Genomic DNA, 25,857 nt, shown 5'->3' with positions numbered 1-25,857 from the left:
CCAAAATTACTCAAGCCAAAAGAATAATTAAGTTTAGATTTCTATTCTCTGAAAACTTAAATTCAACCCTTTCAACAAGGCCATTTTTAAACAGGGTTGCTGAATAAAAGAAGACTTTTATATACTTCAACCAGATTTTTTTCCTTTTTTTTTAAATATGCGTCATTTTGTCTGCCTTTAAGCAAACATTTCACAGATGAATCTTGAACATCACAGGAAACCAGGAATTATTATTACTATTATTATTGTCATTTTGTATTTACAAAGCAAGCACATTTTTTCTGAAAGACTGTGTGTGTGTGTGTGTGTGTGTGTGTGTGTGTGTATGATGTGCAGGACATGAACATTTACTACAAACAAGAAAAATATCCTACTTTTGAAAAAGTATTCATAGTTTTAAGACAGGGAAAGAACAAAATCCAGTCCAACACAGAATGCATGTTAAGGATAAAAATACCATTCAATAAAATACCTTTAAGTATTCTTCAGGAATGAAAAGAAAAAGCTTTGTCTGATATGGTAACAGTGGAGATAGTTAAGACAAGATTTTAAAAATACCTGCATTGCTAATGAGAATCTGGAGTTTCCTATAGCAATCCGGAGACATGATAAGGTGTTACAGAGAAAATGAGACCTCAGAGAAACAACACTCTTTCAGAAGGCTAGGAGGACAATTTGAGCACCCCTTTTCCTGGGTAAACATCACCAAGGGCATTCAGGACAGAGATGAGGATGTAATCAAGTTTATGACTTAAAAGCAGACCTTTTTCTCTAACTGAAGTGAGATGTGACAGAATAAGGAGCAAGGTTCAGTGAGGAGGATTCAGTGCGCACTTGCTTGGGCCTGTGATAAAGGGGCTGAGAGAGATAAAGATGCTTCTAGGAGCTACAAAATATTCGACACCTTTTTCTTGCCAATATAAGGAACCTAAGTCTACAAAGGAACTAAATGAACTGGAGAGTGTCTCCAAGAATCAGCTTCTCAGCTGGGCGTGGTGGTGGCAAGCTTGTAATCCCTGCTTTTGGGAGGCTGAGACAGGAAGGATTGTGGTTTGTGGACAACCTCAGCTACTACTTAGGCCCTTCACAACTCAGTGAGACCCTGTTTCAAAATAAAGAATGAAAAATAGGGCTGGGGGTGTTGGGTTCCATCCCCAGTACTTAAAAAAAAAATCAGCCTCTGGAAACAAACACCCAGCCCTGTTCACATGTTGATCTGGTTCTTGTGAGACCTTGACCAATGGAACCAGCTGAGCTAAACCACCTCCACAACTCCAACTCATGGAATGAGTAATCATCACATGCTATTTAAGCTGCTAAATTTGTGATAGTCTATTATGGTAATAGCAAACTAAGCTGATGTCTAATAGCAATTGTAAGAAAAAGAAGCAACATGAATTTTTTGCATAACACTGTTAACAAAATTTGCTAAGGAATTTATGAACATTTTATGTAATTTTTTTATACTCCATGAAGCAGTGCACTTGACCCGTTTTGAAAAGTCTTCTTAACTCAAACCTCTTGTGTCTGAGAACCGATGATGTTAGTATTTCTGGATTTTACTGCTCTGGTCTGAAGTAGGCCAATGGTAAACTCTTGGCTAAAGATGTTTGTGGATGAAATAAATTCTATCCTTTAGGATAAAATTTAATTTGAGAAAGCTTAGTTTCTTGGACATGGGCATATATAGAAAATGTCAAGTTGTATTTACAGTGGAAGGAAAAATAGAATAATGAAAATCTATAGAGTAAAACAGTTGCCAAAGCTGTGTGTGGTGTCACACACTTATAATCCCAGCATTCAGGAGGTAGAGATCTGAGGATTGCAGATCTCAGACAGCCTCAGCTACTTAGCAAGGCCCTTCACAAGTCAGTGAGACCCTGTTTCAAAATAAAGAATAATAATAATAAAAAAGGCTGGGAGTGTAGCTCAGTGGTTCAATGAGGTACAATGCCTCTGGATTCCATCCCTGGTATTGCAAAAACAAAACAAAACATCAAAAAACAAACAACAGCAAAAAAAGTTTCCAAAGATTCTGAGGCCAGAGATCAGAGATATTTAAATTCTAAATGGTTTTGTTTCAGTTGTGTCATTATTCAGAAGCCTGGCTATTTCCTGCATGACTTCATTATGAAAAATTCTTCCTTTAGCTTAAATTAGCTTGAGTGAGGCTTTGTTACTCCCAACCTCCCCCCCAAAAAAGTTAATTAAGGTAGGTAATATTACTATACTTTCATTTAAGGAGAGTTTGTGTTCATTAAGGTGAGATAAAATGCTGTAGCAAACAAATATCCTAAATTCAAGGATAACCACTTAAATAGAGGTAAAAGAAAAGCCCTGAGTCAGCAGGTGTTCTTCCTGCTGATTTCAGAAACAAGAAACCAGGCTGCTTCCAGTCTGTGGCTCCACCTCCCTCTATAGTCTTCACTGTCACCTGAATCAGCCTGTATTAAAAATAGAGAATAAATATTGGCTTTCAAAACCCCAGTCCCAAAGTGCCAATTGTTACTTTTCTGTTCATGTTCAGTAGGCAAGAACTGGTCAGATGGCAACAATTAGATGCAGGAAAGGTTGGGAGATAAAGTCTAGTCAGGGGAACCTTGCAGAAGTGAAAGCAATTGTGATAATTAGCTAGAAGCCTCAGCCAACAGATGTTCACTAACTTGTTCAATATTAAGACAACTGATTCTAACAGAGGTGGGGATTGAGACACAGATCTCTGGCTCAGGAAGTTAAGATCTTAACCATTTTTTTTTTTACTACACTTTTTATTTTACCAGATGGCTTCCATCTGTATAATTAGTTGATTTAAAATTTCACTAAACCTGTTAAATTGCCAGCTCACATATTCTATTCTTGTTGATTTACTTTTAATTTAGATAGTATCGGAAAAGAAACTCTGTTCTCACTGTGTTTAAAGTGGGTCAGTGACAAGTTACATAAGAAGGACTCAATTAAGCTACTAACTCAAAGTTCACATGCATGACCACCTGCTAAATGATATGAGTAATAGTAGCCAAAAATGGTACCCTGTATCTTTTTTTGCATCAGTACTTCTTGATAGTTCAATAATAGGAAATAATTAGTTTTCACTATTAATATAAATGAAATAAATAGCAATAAGCATGACTTAATTTGCCATTAATTAATCTAAAATACAAAAAAAGGATGCTGGATATATTATCATATATATATTTTTTTTGTCCTGTTATTTCTCAAGGGTTGATATGACTTAGATATGGCTTGAGTATGCTGTGGTAAGGGGTCATGTGTTAAAACATTAGTGAGGCACTAGGAAGGTGAGAATATAATCCGAGTAAGGTGATAGGACATTTAAAGGATATTGGATTAAATAAGGTGGTCAGGGTGGAACCCCATGATTGAATAATGGTTGCTTTATGAGAAAAGAGAGAGAGTGTTTAGAAGAGATAGGCAAGTGCTCCCTGCCTCTTGTATGCAATGCCCTGCTCTGCCACAAGTCTCTGCTAGCAAGAAAACCACCACCAGATGAGTCTTTCAATTGCCATAACTCTGAGATAAATAAATTCATTTTCTTTATAAAGTAACTCAACCTCAGGTATTTTGCTATACTGTTGCAAAACAGATTAATACATTGTTGATCCATATTGGTGGGATGGCCTGGATTAGAGTCTGTCACTAAATTTATAGTGCAGGATTTGGGATAAACAAACAAACAAAAAAAACTGGGGTAGTAACATGGATGACCTGCTTGAGAAAGAATTATTTAAAATCATAGACTTGGAGCTTGTAGGGTGGATTCTACAATCTATAAGTTACTTTCATTTATTGTTTTGGGCAAAATAATTGGCAAAAAGGTCACAAGATAAAGAATTGAAATAGGAAGAAAAAAATCATAAGTAATCTAGATAGGTTGCTGGGGCATGTTTTACTGTTTATGTAATAAATGTTTTCAGTGATGATGTATTGATAGTTTGAGCCTGGCTATGATAGGAATATTTACTCTATAAAATTGAAAGTATTCATAAAACACTATAAACCATGGTATTCTCCCCAACCTCACCAGAGTCATAACCATTGCAGAAGTTTTTTATATTTTTATTGGTGTATTATATTCATATATCTTAAGGGGATACAGAATGATGGAGAAAAACATGCACACATTACCCAGTTAGTCTTTACCCAGTTTCCACCTCATGCCTTCTCCCTACCTTCTACTCATGTTTAGCTTAGTGATTGACTTTGATATGTTTGTGAAAGTACATCATGTGCATTTGAGAATTTCTTCCCCCCCCACCAATCTCCTTATTTAGATCATATTATTTTCTCATCTATGCAATTATTTTCTTTTTCTAGAGTTACTTCTATGACCCATTTTCTCCCTACCTTCCACATATTGGGGAGAGCATCTGATTTCTTATTTTTTGTGACAGACTAATCTTACTTAGCATAATGTCCTTCAGTTCCATCCATTTCCTGTAAATGATGTAATTGTGTTTTTCTTTATGGCTGAGTAAAATTTCATTGTATACATATCCCATAGATTTGTAATTCATTCATTTGTTGATGGACACCTTTGCTGACTCCATAATTTGGCAATGGTGAATTGTGCAGTTATGAAAATAGATACACATGCATTAGTTTGGTAGTTTGTTTTCTTTTCTTTTGGCTAGATACCCAAAGGTAGTATTGCTGGATCATATGGTAAGTTGATTCTCAATCTTCTGAGGATCTTCTATACTGTTTTCCAAAGTGGTTGCACTAATTTGCAATCCCACCACAATGTTTTATGTGTCGTCTTTTATATTTTATTTATTTTTTATTGGTGCATCTTAATCATATATCACATTGGAATACAAGACTTGAGAGGATATACACGCACACATCATCCAATTAGCCCTCATCCAGCCCCCATTCCATTCCCTCCCCCTCCCTCAATCCCATGCTTGTTTGGTGATTAACTTTGATACATTTGTTTATGTACCTCCTGCGTTTTAAAGAGACTCCATCCTCCCCTATTCCATGCGCTCTGATTGATCTCCTTAGTTGCTTCACTATAGGGCCCTTTCTATAGCTTGACCTCTTCCTGTTACCCCTTTCCTCCTAGTTTTTGCTGATTAAGGGAAGCATCTGATTTTTATTTTCTGCGATATTTCTCTGTGCATGCCATGTTGCAAGTACTGATCCCACTCTTGATGGCTCCAGTAGTGGCCTGGCTACCCGGTGGACTGATCCAGACCTCGTTGGCTCAAGCAGCGGCCTTGCCTCATGGGAGGCCCCAATTCTGGTCTCGATGGCCCCGACACTGGCCTAACCCCTCAGCTGGCTCTGATGGCGGCCCCGCTGGCCCCAGCACCGGCCTAGCCCCAAGGCAGGCTCTGATACCAACCTTGGAGGCCTCATTAGCGACCTTGTCTCACTGAAGGCTTCGATGTTGGCCGCTGGCCCTGATATTGGCCTAACCCCTTGGCAGGCTCTGATTCCGGCCTCGGAGGCCCCAGCTCTGGCCTTGCCTCACGGCAGGCCCCAATCCCGGCCTCACTGGCCCCAGCATCGGCCTAAACCCTCGGCAGGCTCTGATCCCAGCCTTGGAGGCCCCAGTAGTGGCCTTGCCTCACGGCAGGCTCCGATGCCGGCCATTTGCCCCGGCACCGGTGTAATCCCTCGTCAGGCTCTTATCCTGGCCTTGGAGGCCCCAGCACCAGCCTTACCTCACTGCAGGCTCGAGCCGGCCGCTGGCCCGGCATCGGCCTAACCCCTTAGCAGGCTCCAATCCCAGCCTTGGAGGCCCTAGTAACGGCCTTGCCTCATGGCAGGCTCCGATCCTGGCCACGTTGGCCCCTGCGCCGGTCTAACCCCTCAGCAGGCTCTGATCCCGGCCTTAGAGGCCACAGTAGCGGCCTTGCCTCCTGTCAGCCTCTGATGCCGGCCACTGGCCCTGACACTGGCCTAACACCTTTTCAGGCCCTTATCCCAGCCTCAGAGCCCCCAGCACCAGCCTTGCCTCATGGCAAGCTCCAATCCCAGCTTTACTGTGTCCGTCGCCGGCCTCACCCCTCAGCAGGCTCCATTTCGAGCACCCTCTTCGCCCAACCAATTGTCCCACGTTCTCAAGGGTGCGTGGTGGTAGCATTCTGCCTCTGGGGTTATTATTTCAAAGGTTCCAGGTGTAATGCATCAGATCTCTGCCTCCCCTGAGTACTGGCCACTGCCATTGCCACTGCCTCCACCATTTCAAATCTTTCCCAAGCTCTTTCTCCACTCTGAATGTTGTCCAGTGTTCCTAAGCATGTGCAACGGTAGCATTTGACATTTGATGTAATTTCTCCAAAAAATAAGGTGGGTAGGATCCGATTTCTGCTTCTCCTGAATACAAGTCTCCACCACCATCGCGGAGACTGCTTTCAATACTGCCTTTCTCCTTGGTCTCTGCTAAACTCTCTCCTTACAGGTGATGTCCAAGATTCTTAACAATGTGGAGAAACAGCAGTCCTCCTTCACCACGGGGAGTCTTTCCATAGGTTCCAGTTCATTTGGATAAGTTTTGTCTGCATCTCCAGTATCCTGGCATCTGCCATGGCCTTCTTAACCCCTCTCTGATATTTTTTTTTTTCTTTTTCTTTTTCTTTTTCTTTTTCTCTTTTTCTTTTCCTTTTTTTTTTTTTAAATAAGAGAAGACACTATGTGTGGTTTGAGGTGGTAGTGGGATCAGACACTCAACAGCACTGTGACCCAACCCGGTTTCCCCATGGGTCCAGCATGCTCCGCACTACTCCACTTGGGGCCCAGAGTTCTGCGACCTGGGCCCGGCTGTGCTGGGTTCTGGCATGCCACGTGCAACCCCTTCCCGGGACCCAGGGTCTTATTGGGCCCAGTTTCTCCAGGGGTCTGGCGTGCTACCCCGGGGCCCAGGGTCCCGCGACCCGGGCCCCGACTGTTCCAGGGTCTGGTGTGCCCTGCCCGACCCCTGCCCGGGATCCAGGGTCTTAATAGGCCCGGTTTTTCCAGGGGTCTGGCGTGCTATGCATGGTCCAGCCCGGGGCCCAGGGTCCCACGACCTGGGCCCCGACTGTTCCGGGGTCCAGCATGCCACGCCCGACCCCTGCCCGAGACCCAGGGTCTTACTGGGCCTGGTTACTCCAGGGGTCTGGCGTGCTACGCCCCACCACAATGTTTTAGAGTTCCCACTTCTCCACATCCTCACCAGCATTTGTTGTTGTTTGTATTTTGAATGATTGCCATTCTAGTTGGAGTTAGGTAAAATCTCAGGATAGTTTTGATTTGCATATCTCTGATTGCTAATGATGTTGAACATTTTTTCATGCATTTATTGACCCTTTGAATTTTTTCTTACATGAAGTGTCTATTTAGTTCACTTTTCCATTTTTTGATTGGGTTGTTTTCTTAATGCTGAGTTTCTTGAGTTCTCTGTATATTCTAGCTATTAGTCCTGTATTGGAGGAGTACATGGCAAAAATCTCCTGTCCTGTTAGCTCTCCATTGAGGACCTTGATAGTTTCCTTTGCTGTACAGAAGCTATTCAGTTTAATGCAATCCCACATATTGATTTGTCTTTTAGTTTCTTGTGCCTTTGGGGTATTATTGAAAAAGATTTTTTCTGTGCCTATGTGTTGCAGTGTTGGACCTATGCTCTCTTCAAGGAGCCTCAAAGTCCCTGTTCTAATTTCTAAGTCTTTGATTTATCTTGAATTGACTCTTGTGCAAGGTGGGAAGGTGGGATTTATTTTCATATTTCTGCATATGGTTAACCAATTTTGCCAACACCATTCATTGAACAGGCTTTCTTTTTTACAGCATATGTTTTTGGCCCCTTTGTCAAAAGTTAATTGATTTTGTGTGGATTTGTTTCTGAGTCTTCTATTTTGCTCCACTCGTCTGTGTATCTGTTTTTGTGCCAGTACTATGTTGTTTTTATTACAATGGCTTTGTAGTATAGTTTAAATCAGGTATTGTGCTTCCTCCTGCATGGTTTTTGTTGCTGAGAACTACTTTGGATATTCTGGGTATTTTGTTATTCCAAACAAATTTAAGGACTGATTTTTCTATGTCTGTGAGAAAAGATCTTGGTAGTTTAATGGGTGTTGTGTTGAGTTGAATCTGTAGATCACTTCTGGAAGTATGGCCATTTTGATGATATTCTGTCTATCTATGAACATGGAAGATCTTTCCATTTTCTAAGGTTTTCTATTTCTTTTTTTCAATGTTTTATAGTTTTCTTTGTAGAGATCTTTTACCTCCTTGGTTAAGTTTATTCCTAAGTATTTTATTTTTTGTGGGAAATTCTGAGTGGAAGTATTTTCTGGATTTCTTTTTCAGTGAGTTTATGGTTGGTATACAGAAAAGCTTCCAAATTTTTAAGATTGATTTTGTATCCAGACACTTTGCTGAAATTGTTGATCAGTTCTATAAGCCTTTTGGTTGAGTTTGTTGGGTTTTCTAAGTATAGTATCATGTCATCTGCAAATAGTGAAAATTTGAGTTCTGCTTTTCCTATTTCTACTTCTTTGGTTTCCTTTTCTTGCCTTATTGCTCTGGCTAAATCTTAAGTACTATATTGAAAAAAAGTGGTGATAATGTATATCCTTGTCTTCATGTTTTCAGGGCAAATTCTTGAAGGTTTTCATCATTTAATATGATGTTGGCTGTGGGTCTATTGTAGATTGCCTTAATGATGTTGAGATATGTTTTTTCTATTCTGATTCTCTGCAGTAATTTTAGCATAAATGGATGTTGAATTTTTTTCAAATGCTTTTTCAGCATTTATTGAAATGATCATGCCATTTTTGACTTTGCTTCTGTTTATATGATGAATTACATGGGTTGATTTTTTTATATGTTGAATCAGCCTTGCATCCCTGGGATGAACCCTACCTGGTCATGATGTATGATTTTCTTGATGTGGTTTTGAATGTGTGTTGCTAGTATTTAGTTTAACTGTTTTGAATCCAAGTTCATCAGAGATATAGGCCTATAGTTTTACTTCCTTGAGCTGTCTTTTTTTGGTTTTGTTATTAATGTGATGTTTTCTTCACAGAATGTATTTGGGAGAGTCCCATTTTTTTCTATTTCATAAAATAGATTGAGACATATCAGAATTATCTCTTGTATAAAGGTTTTATAAAATTCACTTGGGAAACCATCTGGTCCTGGATTTATCTTTGATGGTAGACTCTATTGCTGTTTCAATCTCTTTGATTGCTATTGGTTGTTTTACATTTTTAATATTATCTCGACTCAGTTTAGGCAGGTTGTATTTATCTATAATTTTTAAAGTAGTTTCTGATAATCCTCTGGATTTCTACACTGTCAGTAGTGATATCTCCTTTTTCATCTCTTCATAATTTGGGTTGATTCTTTTTTTTTTTTTTTGGTTAGGTTTGCTAGTGGTTTATCTATCTTGTTAATTTTTTTTTAGAAACCAGCTTTTGGTTTTTTATTTTCTGTATTTTTTTAATACTCTACTTTGTTGATTTATGCTCTGATTTTAATAATTTCCTGTCTTCTACTGGCTTTGGGGTTAAGATTGTTTCTGTTTTTCAAGGGCTTTGAGGTGTGTCATTTTTTCTGTTCTTCTTAAGTGAGCACTCAGTGCTATGGATTTTCCTCTTTGTACTGCCTTAAAAGTATCCCAGAGGTTTTGAGATTTTGTATCTCTATTTTCATTTGTTTCTAGAAAGTTTTTGGTTTTGCCCCTTACTTCTTCTATGACCCATTCTTTATTCAGCAGTGTGGTGTTCATCTTCACATGTTTATGTGGTTTCTCTTTGTCTTCTTATATCTGATTTATTATTTTTTTGGTGGTACTGGGTTTCCTGGAAGCCCTTCTATCTTTGGGCTACACTCCCAGACCTATTTTATACTTTTTTTTATTTTTGGAAACAGTGTCTCTTAAGCCAGTGTGACTGGCTTCGAACCTGTGAGATCCTCCTGTCTCCACCTTCCAAGCGCGGAGATTACAAGCGCGTGCCACCACACCCGGCCTTATAGTTGGTTTCTAATTTCATTCTGTTATGGTCTGAAAATACACAGGGAAGTATGTCACTTTTTTTGAATTTGCTTGTGTTCATTTTGTGGCCCAGGATGTGATGTATTATGGAGAATTTCCTTGAGCAGATAATTTGTGAACTCTGCTGTAGTTGGGTGGGATATTCTATATGTGTCTAATAGGTCCAAGCTTGGGCATGAAGTCTAACTTGTCTGATATCTTAGTTGTTACTCCTCCTTGTCTTCGATTTTCATTGGCATGGATTACCTTGCTCCAGCCTTTTACCTATGGCTCCAGCTATAAGTATTTTAATATCTTTACTTGTAAGGTGTGTTTCTTGGAAGCAGAAAATAGATGGATTCTGGTTTTACATACATTTTTGCTACTTATTTCTTTTTATTGGGGAGTTGAGGCCATTTATATTTAGTGTGATTATTCATAGATGATTTTTAATTCCTAACATGTTGAGATTTTACTTCTGTTTGAAATACTGTGTGTTCTTTTTTGCTTAGTATTCTGTTGGATGAAAATTCTTGTTTCTCTGGTTCTGGCATGTATTACTTATTTCTTTTTTTCAGTTAATCTCTAAGTATTTTCTCTAGTGCGGGTTTTTAAGACAGAAATTCCTTCAGCTTCTTTTTGTCACTTAAGATTTTTATTTCCCCATGTAATTTGAGAGATAGTTTTGCTGGGTAAGCAATTTTTGGCTGCAAGTTGTTTTCTTTCAAAGTTTGGAATATGTTACTCCAGGCCCTTCTGGCTTTCATGGTTTGGTTTTGAAAGTCTGGAGTGATTCTAATTGGTTTGACTCTGAATGTCACTTGGTTTTCTGTTTTTGTTGTCATTAAGATTCTCTCTTTGGCTTCTACATTGATCAGTTTTATTATGTGGTGTGGGAAATATTTTCTCTGATCTTGTCTAAAGGGGGTTCTATAAGGTTTCTGTACCTGTGTATCAACCTTTTGCTCTATGTTTGGAAAATTTTCTGATATTACTATTTTGAAAAGTTTGTTGATCACTTTTGTTTTACTTTCTTTTCCCTTTTCTATGCCAATTATCCTTAGGTTAGCTCTTTTAAAATGGGCCCATATTTCTTTAATGTCCAATTCATGCTCTTGAATTGTTTTTTCTAAGTTATATACCATGTGTTTGTTTTTGGAGTGATCAGTTTCTAGAAGAAATATTCTATTTTTCATGTGGTCTAATCAATTGTTTATAGTTTGAATTGATTACTTTACTTCAATGATTAGATCCTTTATTTCTTTCAGACTATCTCTAAGTTCATCTCAGAAGTCTTGTATTATCTCTACAGTTACATTCCTGATTTGACCTTCTGGAGATCCCTGCAATTCTTTGTTGTCAGATTCTGTTGTTGTGGTGTTGAGGGAGCTTATTGCTTCCTTGCTCTTCTTCCTTTTCATGATTTCAAAGTTTATATACCTTGCTTTTGATAGATTACTGTCTCTGGATGTCAGCTGGTATATCCAAGGGCAAGTTGTGTTGTATTCAATAGTGAAGGTTGACTGAGGAGGGAAATGAAATTGTAAATGCAAAAATAGGGTTAAGCCCCAGGTAGGATCAAATAGAATAAGATTCTGAGTTTGGCAACCTTAGTATAGAATAGAAATTAACAATAATGAATATGTAGTGGTATTCTAGTAACAAATGTAGAGATTTTAGCATAGTAATAGAAGTGGATTTAATGCAAGATACAGAAAAGATGAGAAAAAAAAGAAAAGGAATGAAAATAAAAAAGTAGGTTTATACAAGGGAAGAATCTTGTTAGAGATTTTGGGGAGAGGGTTAAAAACAGGCATACACAATCACACACAAAAAAGAAAAAAAAACAAACAATACCAACAAAAATTAATGCAACTCTACAAATATATAACTACAAATATATAACTGGGTCTCTGCAGTATCTCTTTATACACAGAGTGCCACCAGCATCTTTCCTGCTATAAGCCTGGTTCTATGATTCTTTTTCAGTCTATGCAGATGGCCAGTATCAATGGGGCTGGATCTAGTGTTAAGCACAGGTCACCCTTCATGCTTTCCACAGATGTGGAATCTCAGTCTCTCCCTGCTTCTGTAGGTGCCCTATGCCTCTGAGACCAAACTCAATGTGAGTCTCTGTTCTCTACAGCTAGGGATGAGTTGGTTGGACTTCTCCCCGTTCACCATGATTGGGTTGTCTGTGGTGATCCCAGAGATCTTACTAGTATGATCTTGAGTTTAGGTCTTCCCCCCTACTTCCCACTGTTGCAGAGCCTGAGTCTGTCTGAGCCTCTGCTATGTCCAACAGCAGACTCCACTCCCACTTTCTTTAGGTTGGTCCATAAAGTCTCAGACGCAGAGAGTTTATCCTGGCTGCATGAGTTCCTGGAGGTGCCACACTGGGCATGGCTTCAGTTATGGTATTATTGAGTGCCACTCTGAATCTTTAGAAAGTGTGGTAAGTTCGGCCACCACTGCTGCAAATTGAAGACTCCATCTCCACGTGCACCGAGTTGAACCACAAAGTCTCAGACCAAGGGAGTTTATTGAGGCTGCAAAAATCTCTGGGGATGCCATACTGGGCATTCTTCTGCAGGGACCACAGCTACACTTAAGCTCTAGTTCAGCATCATTCTGGATCTCTGGAGGACGTGGTGGTCTAGGCTGCTGCTGCTGGAAGTTGTAGCAAGAGTTTTTGCAGGTGGAACAGATGGCTTAGAATTTTGATGATCTGTAGCTGCTTGCTTCGGGTCCTTGGTTGTTTTCCTGTTTTTTTCTGAAGTAGGGTATAGTGAGGCAAAATTGTGCCACTGTGGCATCTGCAACTGTAAGGCAGGCAGGTTTCTTTACTGGTGTTGAGTGCCACTCTGTATCCCTTGAGAGTGTGGTGGTGAGCTTGGTAGCCACTGAAAGTTGTATTCGGTATTTGCACAGGAAGAACTGATGGCTTAACCTCTGATGATCTGCAGCTGCTCACTTCAGGTTCATGGTTATTTTCCTGTTTGTCTCTATAGTTGAGTGCAGTGAGGTGAGATGGCTCCATCATGGTGCCCATAGCTGCAAGGCTGGTGGGTTTATTTTCTGCTCTCTTATCAGTCTTCTAAACTTTTTCCCCCCTGAATCCTTGTATTTAGCTTTATTCCTCTACTCATAGTATTTTCTGGCTATGTAAAACACTGTTTTTAAAGCAGTAAGGATCAGGTGTCAGCAGGACTGGTATGTGCTTCTTACCTCAGTCGCCTTCTTCCCAGAAGTCTAGAGAAATTTTGTCTCAGGTTATATTGCCATTATTACTGGCCATGTTCAGACACGAGCTTACTTACTTTAGGTATCAAAGACCTGATAAAAAGCAGGTAAGTGCTAACTAACAGGTTATTGCAATAAGATCTGACATTCAGTATATTCTAAGACCTTCTTATATAACAGGGGGTAAGAGGCTCGAGAACCCTATTGTCAGGATATGTAGATAACAGAATAGCAGTCAACGTATTTGGATACCTTCCACATAGGTCTCTGAGCTTATGCTATCCCATTATTAGAGGTAATAATAATTTAATTCTAAATTCTGAATTACACTACGTAGGAAAGATAGGGAGAAAGTAAGTCTACCTAAAGAGAAAATGAAAGTCACCACTATTTATTGTTTCAGTGGCACAAAAATGAACTTTTCTCCCTATTGCTTCTCAGCTTACTGCAGCAGACTGGACTATTTAGAAGCAAAAACTAAAAATCAGAATAAGAAATGAAAAAAAATACCAGTCAGCAAAATTCAGATGCAAGTTTGTTTTGAGAAAATGAATTACCCTTAAGCTGGGTGTAAAACTCATTTGAAATAAGACAGACTTGAAAATTTTTTTTTGAAGTTTGTTGAAAGTAAGCAATGCTTCAAGATGATTGGAGCATCTCATCATCTAAAGGTCATGTTATCTGATGTGTACTTTAGAAAAGAGTTGTTTTCTTCCCTGAGGGAGAGCCTAATAGCAGGCAACCTGGAAAAGTCAGAAAATATCTCCAGTTAGCTTGATAAATTCAAAATACATGACTTAATGCTAAGTCATGTACTTTGAGAAATTATTTCCATTTTTATTGTAAGAAATTATGACCAAATGATGGGATTTTTAAAAGAGAACCCTAGCCTAATGTCAAGTTGGAACTCTTCTGAGCTGTGACCTAAGGCATTACCCAGGGCTTTGATTCAGTTGTTAAACAGAGAAGTATCAGAAAACATTATTCTTGAGCCTGCAGGGGCAACCCAAAACATTTCAAAGTAAAACAGTCAGTGACTGTGGAAAGATGTGTGAATGTTTTGTAGTGGGGTCTTTAGTGAATAAAGAGCTAAAAGAAATTTCCCTTTTCCCCTTCTCCTATTACCCTCAATTAGGTCACCTTATTTGCTCATCTATAATTTCTCCTTCCTCTAGAGTTCCCAGTATGAACCATTTTCTCCCTAGCTTTCCCATATTAGGAAGAGCATCTAATTTTTTTTTTTTTTACTTTTTGTGACTGACAAATATCAATTAACTTAATGTTCTCAAGTTTTATTCATATACCTGCAAATTACATGTACAGTCACAAACATATCACAGTCAATGATTAAGCCAAATATGGAAGTAGGGATGGGAAGGAATGGGGTGGGAAGCGGGGAAGAGATAAATAAATGATGTGTGCATGTATGCCTCTACCATTTTATATCTCATTAAGATTTATGTCTACAATGCACCAATATGAATAAATTAATTAATTTAAAAAGAGCTGAAGGTCAGTTCTAGATAATTTCTGAATCATTTTTCAAAATTCTAGAAGAACATCTTTATAGCCTTAAAATTTATGGAATCAGAAACTAAGTTAAAATGTGTGTGTGTGTGTGTGTGTGTGTAGCTGGGGATTGGACCCAGAGCATTCTACCTCAGAGCTATATACCAGCTCTATTTTATATTTTTATTGTGAAGCAAGATCTCATTAAGTTTGTGAAGGTCTCATGTTACTGAGGTTGACCTCAGCTTCCCAACTCAAGCTTTTCTAAGTGAATTGCTCTAAGCATAGAGTATGATTAACTCTACCTCTCTTCAAACATTAATTATTAAAACTTATCAAGGAAGAAGAAGACTGTGATGTAGAAGTTAAAAAAAAAATTCCCTAAACCGGGCATGATGGCGCAGCTTGTAATCCCTGCTCTTGGGAGGCAGAGACAGGAGGATCGTGTTGGTTCAGAGCCAGCCTCTCTGGCTTAAGAGACCCTGTTTCCAAATAAAAAATATAAAATAGGTCTGGGAGTGTAGCCCGGAGATAGAAGGGCTTCCAGGAACCCCAATACCCCCCCCAAAAAAAAATTCCCTAAAATAGTTAAGGAAATTATGCTGATTCCAGTGAGAATATAACAAAAGATATGCTAGCTTCAGTGATATAAGCTTTCAGAAAGCCCAGGGGAAATGCCTGAGGAATCCCACCTTGATAAGTTGTAGCCCCAGGGAGTAAAGCAATAATAAGGGGATGGGTGAAAATGGTGGTATCAACACCATGAGTTTTTTGAAAAAATGCAGGACTCAGCTCCTGGTTTTGATCCATCCATCCTTCCTATCTGTCTTGCTTCCTTTCCTTTCCTTTCCTTTCCTTTCCTTTCCTTTCCTTTCTTCCATTCTTCCCATGGGAAAACTATTGTGTGAAAGCTCTGGTTTTAGCTTCTTTGACTCTTCATAAATTTAACAAGAATTTTTGTGTATATTTGAAGCTAGCAACATGATGTGGAGGGATGTAGAAAATAAAGTAATTAATATAGTGAGGCAAACTAACATATCTATCATCTTGCATAGTTACTTTTTGTGAGAACATCTAAATTCTACTTATTTAACAAAAATCCTTATTATAATAGTTTTATCAACTAAGCTATGCATTCATCTTAGATATCTTCTCTTGACTGGTTCATTTTATGTACATGCTATTCAGTTTGACCTATATCTCCTCCAACACCCATAGTAATCACTGTTATTTTATCTCTATATACTTAATCATTTATTTGCTTGTTTGTTTTAAGCTCCACATGTGAAATCATGCAATATATATTTTTTTAGTCTATTTTACTTAGCATAATGTCTTCTAGGCTTACTATATTGTGGTAAGTGACAGATTCTCCTTTTTAAAAGCTGAATATTATTCCATTGTTTATATATGTGAGTGTATATCACAGTTTAATTATCCACTCATTCAGTGATGAACACTCAAATTGGGTCTATATATTGGCTATTATGAATAATGAACACAGAACCGCAGATATCTTTACAAGGTGATATAATATACTTTGAGTATATATACCCCAAACCCTATTCCTGTGTTGTATTATAATTTTACTTTTAATTTCTTTAGGAACCTCTATACCACTTTTTGTAGGGGATATACCAATCTACATTCCAACCAACAGTGTCCTACAGTTTATTCTCTTAACACTTTTGCAAAATGTTTATTTCTTGTCTTCTGATAGTATTCATTCTTATTGGTGTGATTTCTTACACAGTACACTAATGATGATAATCTCTGATGATTAGCAATATCAAATACATTTTGATATAATATTGATCATTAATCTTCTTTGGTGAACTATAAATTCATATTTTTGCACACAATTTTAAATACTTTTATTGGTGCACTGTAATTATACATCTTGATGAGGCACAAAGTCAATCAAGTAAACATGTGTACAGGTCATAGTGTATGTTTTCTTTCAGGTTACATTCTGCTACCCACCTCTCCCTGTATATAATAGTGAGATTGGTTCCTTATCAGATGAATATCTAACAAAGATCTTATCCCATTCTGTAGGCTCTCTCTTTAGGTCTCATTTTATTTTATTTTATTTTTTTTGCGGGTGTAAAACAAAACAAAGCAAATAAAACAAGGCAATCTAACTGAGGGAGATGGGACAGGGGAAGACAGAAATTCCCTAATGTATATTAATAAACATATCAAAGTCAATTACTATGCCAAACATGAGAAGGAGGAAGGGGAGGGAATGGGGTGGAAAATGGGTAAAGGTTAAATGAGTGATGTGTGCATGTATGCCTCTATCATCTTGTACTTCATTAAGATGTATGACTACAATGCACCAATAAAAAAATTAAAACAACAGAAATAAACAATTGAACTACATAGCCATTTCATGAAAATACAAATGACTAATAAATGCATGAAAAAATGTTCAACATCAGTAGCAATTTGATGCAAATCAAAACTACATTGAGATTCTACCTAACCCCAATCAAAATGGCAGTCTTCAAGAAGTCAAACAACAATAATGCTTGTGAGGATGTGGGGAAATAATAACTTTTCTAGATTGTTAGTGTAGCTAGTGTGAAAATAAGTATGAAGATTTCTCAAAACTGTGCACAAATCCACCCTTCTTTCCAAAGGGACTGAAATCAGAATGTTATAGTAATATATGCATATCCATGTATATAGCAGTACAATTCACAAGAGTCAAACTATGTAACCAACCTAGGTGTTCATCAACAGATGAATGGATTACAAAATTATGGGATATATACACAATGCAGTTCTACTCACCAATAAGAACAAAATTATGCTATTTGCAGGAAAATGGATGAATTTGAAGAATATTATGTTAAGTGAGATTAGCCAGTTATATGCAGAAGCTATGGAATAATTAGGATATCAGAGTGACTTTATATTATGGAGAAAAAATTCCAATGGAGCCAGGGAGGTGGTCTAGGGTGAGTAGGGGAGGAGAGGGAGAAATAATAAAAGAATAACTTCCACCTGCATTGTGTACACATGTTTGTGTGCACATGTGAGAATACTAATGCCTCCTCTGTGGTGAACGGGGAGTTGAAAGGGAGCTGGAAAAAATTCACCAAGTGCTGTGTGTATGTATGTCAGTATCACTATTAGCTACATTATGATGTGAAACTATAATTCACCAATTAAAGTATAAAAACACATAAACATAGTGAGGCATGGTGGTGCACGCTTGTAATCCCAGTACTTGGGAGACTGAGACAGGAGGATTGCAGGTTCCTGACCAGGTTCAGCTACTTAAAGAGACCCTCCACAACTTAGTGAGACACAAGTTTCAAAATAAAGAATAAAAAAAAATAGGGCTGGGTGTAGTTTGGAGGTAAAATGTTACTGAGTTCACTACCCAGTACCACAACACACACACACACACACACACACTAGTGATGATAGTGCTATCTTCATATAGGTTTCCAATAAATGCAAAAACTACGAAGGAGAGAATCAGCCAGCAATCTGTTTTATTCAGCGCCCTTCCGGATGGGTCCACCGGCCGGTGCAAAGGGATCAGTCCCAATTGGCCATTGGAGCCATCTGGGTTCCGGGGCGAAGTAGTTCTTTTCAGCCAGTACTTTGAGGGGTGGGGGGGACTAAGCGTGGGAACGCCGGTCCTCTTGTGATATCTGTAGTCTGCTGAGCACTCTCCACCTCCACGGTTGCCTCCTGCCCTTGCAGAGGTCACATGGGGAAAGGACCCAACTTGTCATCTGGCATAGCATAATTGAATTCTTTCTTCAGTTCCCCCTCTTCCCTTCCCCAACTCCCTTCCCCATGCTCTCTCACCATTCCACAGTTGCTATCCTCAATGATCCAAAGTCCTTTTTTTGGCTCGTATTTGTTTCTTTAGCTTTCACACATGAGAGAAAACATTTGACCCTTGATTTTTCTGTGGATCAATCCTAAAATACATGGGGATTTGCAGGTTATTTAAGATCCAAACTATAGTAATTTTCTTGGTTAATTTTTCCAAGTGTTTTGTCTTTAGGTTTAATTAGAATTGTTTTTGATAAAAATAGAATTTTCTTAATTTCACTTTAGTTGAGTGATTTTTTTGTGTGTGTGTTTGGAAATGCTACATATTTATACATATTAATTTTGTGTCCTGCAACTGAATTGAATCACAGTTTTTTTGTACAATTGTTGAAATTTTCTGTATATATAATTATGTCATCTATAAACATAAATAAAAGTTACCTCTTTCTACTTTGAATACCTTTTTTTGCTTGTTTCATTGGTTTTGCTAATACTTTCAATACTATATTGAAGAAAAGTGGTGAGAGCAAGCATTTCTGCCTTGTATTTGATCTTAGTGAGAAAGCCTTGCATTATTTGCTCAGTGTTTATCTTGAATTATATTATGTGAAGGATCTTTCCTTATATACTTATATCCTTATATGCTTTTCCTTATATGCTTATATCCCTATATGCTTTTGTGAGTTTTTTTGTTTTTGTTTTTGTTTTGTGTGTGTGTGGTACTGGTATTCCTGGAAGCACTTCCACCTCCAGGCTACACTCCCAGACCTATTTTATATTTTGAAACAGGGTCTCATAAGCCAGAGCGGCTGGCTTCGAACCTGCGCGATCCTCCTGTCTCCACCTCCCAAGCGTGGGGATTATAAATGTGCCACCACGCCCAGCGTGAGTTTTTTTTTTTTTTTTTTTTTTAACACTACTGGAAATGGAACCCAGGGGCATTCTACCTCTTACTTAGTATTCAACCTCTTAGTTAACACCCCCCCAGCCCTATTTTTTTCCCTTATTTTAAAACAGGGTCTCACTGAGTTGCAAATGGTCTAAATTGTCGAGGCTTGCCCGAAACTACAATTCTCCTGTCTTAGCCTCTCAAATGCGGATTACAAGAATGTGCCACCATGCCTGGCTTTGTACGTTTATCAAGAATGGACATTACACTTTGTCAAATGTTTTTTCTGTATCAGTTGAGATGATCATGCAGGTGTGTGTGTGTGTGTGTGTGTGTGTGTGTGTGTGTGTGTGCGCGCGCGCAGTACTGGGGTTCCTGGAAGCCCTTCTACCTCCGGGCTACACTCCCACACTCCCAGACCTATTTATACTTTTTTTTTTTTTTTTTTTTAAGCCAGCTTGGCTGACTTCAAACCTGCCTGATCCTCCTGTCTCCACCACCCAAGCACGGGGATTACAAGCGTGCGCAACCACGCCCAGCGAGATCATGCAGTTTTTGTCCTTTAGACAGTTAATGTAATGAATCACACTCATTTTGTATTTGTTGGACAAGCCTTACATGTAAGGGATAAATCACACTTCGTCACCAAGTATAGTAATTTTGATGAGTTGTTGAATAAAGTTTGCTAATATTTCACTGAATATTTTTGAGCCAATGTTCATTATAGATACTGACCTTAGTTTTCTTGTGGTGCTTTTGTTTCGCTTGAGTTTTTGCAACTTTATCCTCATAAAATGTAGTTGGAAGTAGTCCCATTGGCTCTATTTAATTAAAAAATTTTGGAGGTATTAGAACTAATCCTTTCTTGTATTTTTGGTAGAATTCAGTCTTGACATTATCTATAATGGTATTTTCTGTATTAAAAGGTATTAATTTTTCTAAAGTCGCATTCAAGTTTAGCTTTTACTTGTTAATTTTCCATCTGATCCATCTATTGTTGAAAGTGGAGTATTCAAATCTGCAACTATTATTATATTGATATATTTTTATATGTACTGACATTGGCATTATATATTTAGCTCCTGTGATACTGGGTTCATATATATGTATAATTGGTATGATCTCTTGAGTGACTGATCCCCCAGTATTATAGTCTTCTTTTTGTATCTTGTAAAACTATTTTAGAAGTCTGTTTTATCTGATGTTATGAATAGCAACTTCTGCTCTCCTTTAGACTCTGCATGGAATATTTTCTGTTCCTTTACTTTCGGCTTATTTATATATTTGTGGATAAAATAGATATGTTGTGGATAGTGTATGGGATCTTATTTTGTTTTGATCCATTCATGTAATAAATATAAATGGATTGAACTCTCATATCAATATTGATTCAAGTGTTCAATCTATTCATATTTATTACCTTTTTCAGGAGTATAAATTTACTCCTGAAAACTGCTTTCTGGTTGTATTGTAGATTCTTTGTTCCTTTCTTTTTCTATAATTTCTTGCTTTTCTATGATAACTTTTGATTTCTTTCTCTTGTAGTTTTTTTGTATATGTGTATGTGTGTATTCGGTTGCCCTAGAGCTTGTATAATACTTCTTATAAGTATAATAGATGATGTGAGGCTGATAAGCACTTAACTTTGGCTAAATATAAATATTATAGCCTTTATTCTTCTTCCACAATTTATATTTTCTTCGTCACAATTTATGCCTTTTCATATTGTGTCTTCCTTATAACTTCCCGTACCTATTGTTATCTTTGGGCATTTTAATTATTTTTTTCAGAACTGGGGACTGAACCTGGGAGCATCTACCTTTCAGCTATACTCCCAGCCCTATTTTTGTTATTTATTTTGAAACAGGGTTTCAGTAAGTTGTGGAGGGCCTCACTAAATAGCTGAGGCTGGTTACAAACCAGCCTCAGATCCTCCTGAGAGCCTGAGATCCTCCTGTCTCAGTCTCCCAAGTACTGGGATTAAAAGCAAATGACACTACGCCTGGCTTTGGCCATTTTAATTTTTAGCCTTTACATTATTTATACATTACTAATACAGTAATAAATATTCTAAATTTGACTATATGTTTCTATTTTCTTGTGAGTTTTATGCTTTTATATGTTTTTATGATAGTTATTATTCTTTCATTTTCAGTGGAAACACTCTTTTGTAAGAGACATTTATGGTTATGAATTCTTTCAGTTTTTGCTTATTGGAAAATATTTCATTTTCCTTCATTTTATAAAGGATAGTCATACTTGTTTTAGTACTCTTGGCTAGCTGTTTTATATTTTTTTATTTCAACATATTTAATATATCATCACATTTTCTCCTGGCCTGCAAAGTTTCTGCTGAGAAATCTTATGATAGTCTAATATTGATCCCCTTGAAAGTCATTTGACATTTTTATTTTATTGCTTTCAAAATTCTTTCTTCACTTTTGACATTTTGGTTATAATGTGTCTTGAGGAGAATATTTTTTGGTTGATCCTATTTGGATACCATTGAGTTTTAGGAATCTGAATGTTCATATCTCCCAAGAATTGGAAAATTTTCTTTTTACCATTTCACCAAATAAACTTCCTGAGTCTTTCTTAGCTGAAGAGATCTCTCTTGGTATTGGGCTTGGCATAGGATACAGGCATCCCTAGTATCTCGATGTTCCAAAGCTCAGGTGCTGAAAGTGCCTGGAGAGCTGATATCCTAGTCCCAATTTCTTGCTGAGCTACAGTGGTAACTGTCACAAGGGCACAGGTTCAATAAATGTAGCTATTTCACCAATAAAAGGATAGTGGCTCTGAAGCTTGTGACTCCTGAAGATTACTCAATATTTTGGGACCTAGTAGCAGGAAAGTAGATATGGCTCTGATTGTAAGAGTCAGAGAGTAGTTTTCTGGGGATGAAAGGGTTTTTCATAGGCCTAGTCCCTGAAAGTACAGCACAGCTATAAATTGGACTCCAGAGCCTACAGTCCACAGTGACCACCTGAGCACCAAGAGAATCTCTTGTGGTGACTTTGGATCCTGCAGTAACAAGATGTAGCAGCAAGGACTGAGAAAACGTTAGGGACTGTTTTTGCTTCCACTCTAGAAATCAGGGAGCAATGCAATAATGGAAGTGGGACACCTCATTAACTCACACTCTAGAAGCCTTGTTCAAATATGGGGCTTTCTGGCTATTTGGCTCAGATACTGAGTTGAAATGGCTGTTTTCCTGAAAGCAAGACACCATGGAAGCTCAGGCAGTGGTGCATACAACTTTCATTTTGGGCTGTATATGAGTTTCCCAGTGTTTGGACGCATGTGCTGGGATCAAGGTCACATCACTGGGCTAAAGTTATAATTCACGCAAATGACAAACTGGGGTTTGATTCAGGTGCTAGAGGACAGAGCTACTGTGCAGTATTGGGTATGGATGTCCATTGGATCTTTTTCCCTTTGGGGGAAAGAGTAAGAAACAGGCCACTATATGGGCTTAGGTGTTGGGGTTGCAGCTGCTCCCCTGGGCCAAAACTCTGATTCCACGGGTCCAATGCACTGGGTTGGTTAAGGTGCTAGAGGAGAGGGGTACAGATATTTCATTGTACCTAGGTTCCAAATAGCCATAAATAAGGAATAACAACAACTGGGATAGGGAAGGTGAAGTGTCTCTGAGGTGGCTTCTTTTTAGGGAATAGGGAGTTTCACCAACTTGGCTAGGGAATGGTGCACTTCTGTGTGCTTTCATGGTGCAATAATGTAGAGCCTCAGGGCTGAAGGGATGACTACTGGCCTCCAGAGGAGGATTCACTCTAACAGTTGCTCTGGTTTGGAGATGGTAATACACAGTAGCAACTTGGACACTGGAGGGTAGGGTATAACACAGACTCCTTTTCTGGAGTGATAGGCATGTAACTCCAGGCAGCTTCTTTAACTGGCATTGGAGTCTGTGAGGACTGTAGTGTTCTCCAGAGCAAATATTGTAGGTGTCCATAGAATTTATGAGGGCCACTGGTGTCCTCTTGATTACCTTTTCTATGTGGGAGAAGTCTCTCCTAGTACTAAGCTGATCTTAAGTTGGAGGATGAAATGGTGGAGGCAAGGTGCTCCATTCCTTTATCTATATGAGTTTCTTTCCTCCACAAGATTTCTGCCATTCCATGATCACTGGAAAACTGGTGAGTTTGGAGAATCTGTACAAGTTTATCTCTATCAATATAAGACTGGGAAGCAGGATGTGGTGGAATGTGCATATAACGTCAGTTCTTGGAAGCTGATACAGGAGGGTTGCAGGTTGGATGCCAGCATATGATAACATAGGAAGGCCTTTTTTCAAAAGAAAACTAAAAATAGCTGAAGATTTATCTCAGAGATAGAACATCCCCAAGTTCAATCTCCAGTACCATAGGGGGAAGAAAAATAAAGATAAGACTAGGAAATTCTATTAGTTTATACCAATTTTGATCATTTTAGATTAAAGCTCAATTTTTAAATTTGAAAATTAGAATTTGTGTTCCTAAAATGGGTTATTATAGACATATTTTAGAAATGTATGGATTGGAATACCAATAAACTTAAATTAATTCATTCCAGTGAGTGAATCCACTTCAGTTTCAGTGATGAGTGGCAATTTTAACTTTGATAATTGTTATAGGTTACTAAATATACAAGATTCGTAAGCTACTTAGTTTGCCTCTTTGGTTGGAAAGGGCTATTGATAAAGTAAAGGGAATATGAGTTGCTCATGATGAGAGAGTTATAACCCAAAGCATTTCCCAAGTAGCTATCAATTGCATGTGAAATAGAAAGGCAAACCTTTCCTTTCCAGGACCAGAACAATTATTGGATGCTGCTTGGTCACAGGGCTTTCAATAAGTCAATACTGGCAGTTATCAATGACTATGTGATGTCTTCCCAGTCTTTCTCTATTTCTGATTGTTACTTATTTTGTGCATGATTTTTTACCCACTGATATAGACATAAGTGCAGTGTATTTTGTCAAGATTGAAGGACCTTGACTCTACCTGACAAAGTTGGGATTAGACAGAACAATGTGGAGATTTATCCTCCGAGTTAAGACAGCAGTATGTATGTAGCTCTTGGTCTGTCTTCATTATGACAAGATATTGCTTCCAAATAAGTGAACAAAACAGTTCCAAAATACTAGCTCAAAGATTTGTTTTATCTATTTAGAATATCAATTTTCTTGGCCTAGGTCCTGGAGGTAACAATCTAAACTAAGGATAAAAGTATTGATAAGTATTTGGGAAGTACAAGCCTAGAATAATATCAATAAGAAAGAAGGTAAATGAAGGAACTAAAGGGAGATTCTTATATATTATCTCTAAGCTAATGTGTCACAGTAGACCGGAAAGAGACAACAGACTAACTATGTATGCTTATTTGCAGTTAGAACTTCAACTTATTTGCAGAGAAAACTTCAACTAGCCGTCATCAGAAGAGTAAATTCCCTCTCATTTTCTAATGACTAACATTTATCTCTCCCTTCTCCCAGAGAGAAATTTCCTGCGTTTCCTGGTTAAAGCAGAAATACAAATCCTTAAACTTCCATAATATATTTTGTGTTGTTTGAGAAGGAGGTAGTTGAGGGAATATGAGAACATAAATTGGGTGTATATCTCAATATAGTGCAATAAAGAAATTAAGTTATCTGGATGTTTTTAAGTCCCAGGAACATTGGAAAATATTGTGTCTGCTCATCCTAGACTGTTTTTAGATTGATAGACTATTCTCAGAGAAGATTATTTATTAGAAAAAATAAAAGGGTTTGATAGTTGAGCATCAATTTCAGTATAAGTATATACATCTGACAAAGGAAAGTGTTGCATTTATTTTATTTTTTTTATATTTTTTAAATTTTATTGGTGCACTGTATTCATACATCATAGTGGGATACAAAAAACCTTTTGTAGATATACGTGCACACATCGCCCAGTCAGCCCCCACCCGATCCCCACCCCATGCCCTCCCCTTCCCTCCTTCCCATGCTTGGCTTAGATTATCATTTTTAATTTTGGATAAATTGCTATAATACTAGATGTCAACCACTAAGCATTTATTTTTTTTAAAAAAAGGATTCTAATCCTATAAGCAAGTATCCTTTTATTTCCAGTCTTAATTCTTTTCCAAAACTATGACATTGGAAAATACCTCTCAAGCCGAGCGTGGTGGCGCACGCTTGTAATCCCAGCATTCGGGAGACTAAGACCAGAGGATTGTGGTTCGCGGACAGCCTCAGCTACTTAGTGAGGCCCTCTGCAACTCAGTGAGACCCGGTTTCAAAATAAAGAATAAAAAATTTGGCAGGGGGTGTAGCTCAGAGGTCAAATGCCTCTGGGTTCCAGTGCCAGACCCATAAACAAACAAACAAACAACAACAACAACAAAAACAACCTCTCAAACTTAATGGTTGTCTAAACAGGAGCCATAA

Source organism: Muscardinus avellanarius (assembly GCF_963383645.1).
Source record: "Muscardinus avellanarius genome assembly, chromosome: 11".
NCBI classification, from domain to species: Eukaryota; Metazoa; Chordata; class Mammalia; order Rodentia; family Gliridae; genus Muscardinus; species Muscardinus avellanarius.
The sequence above is the reverse complement of the archived record's forward strand: the minus strand, read 5'-3'. Positions refer to the sequence as shown.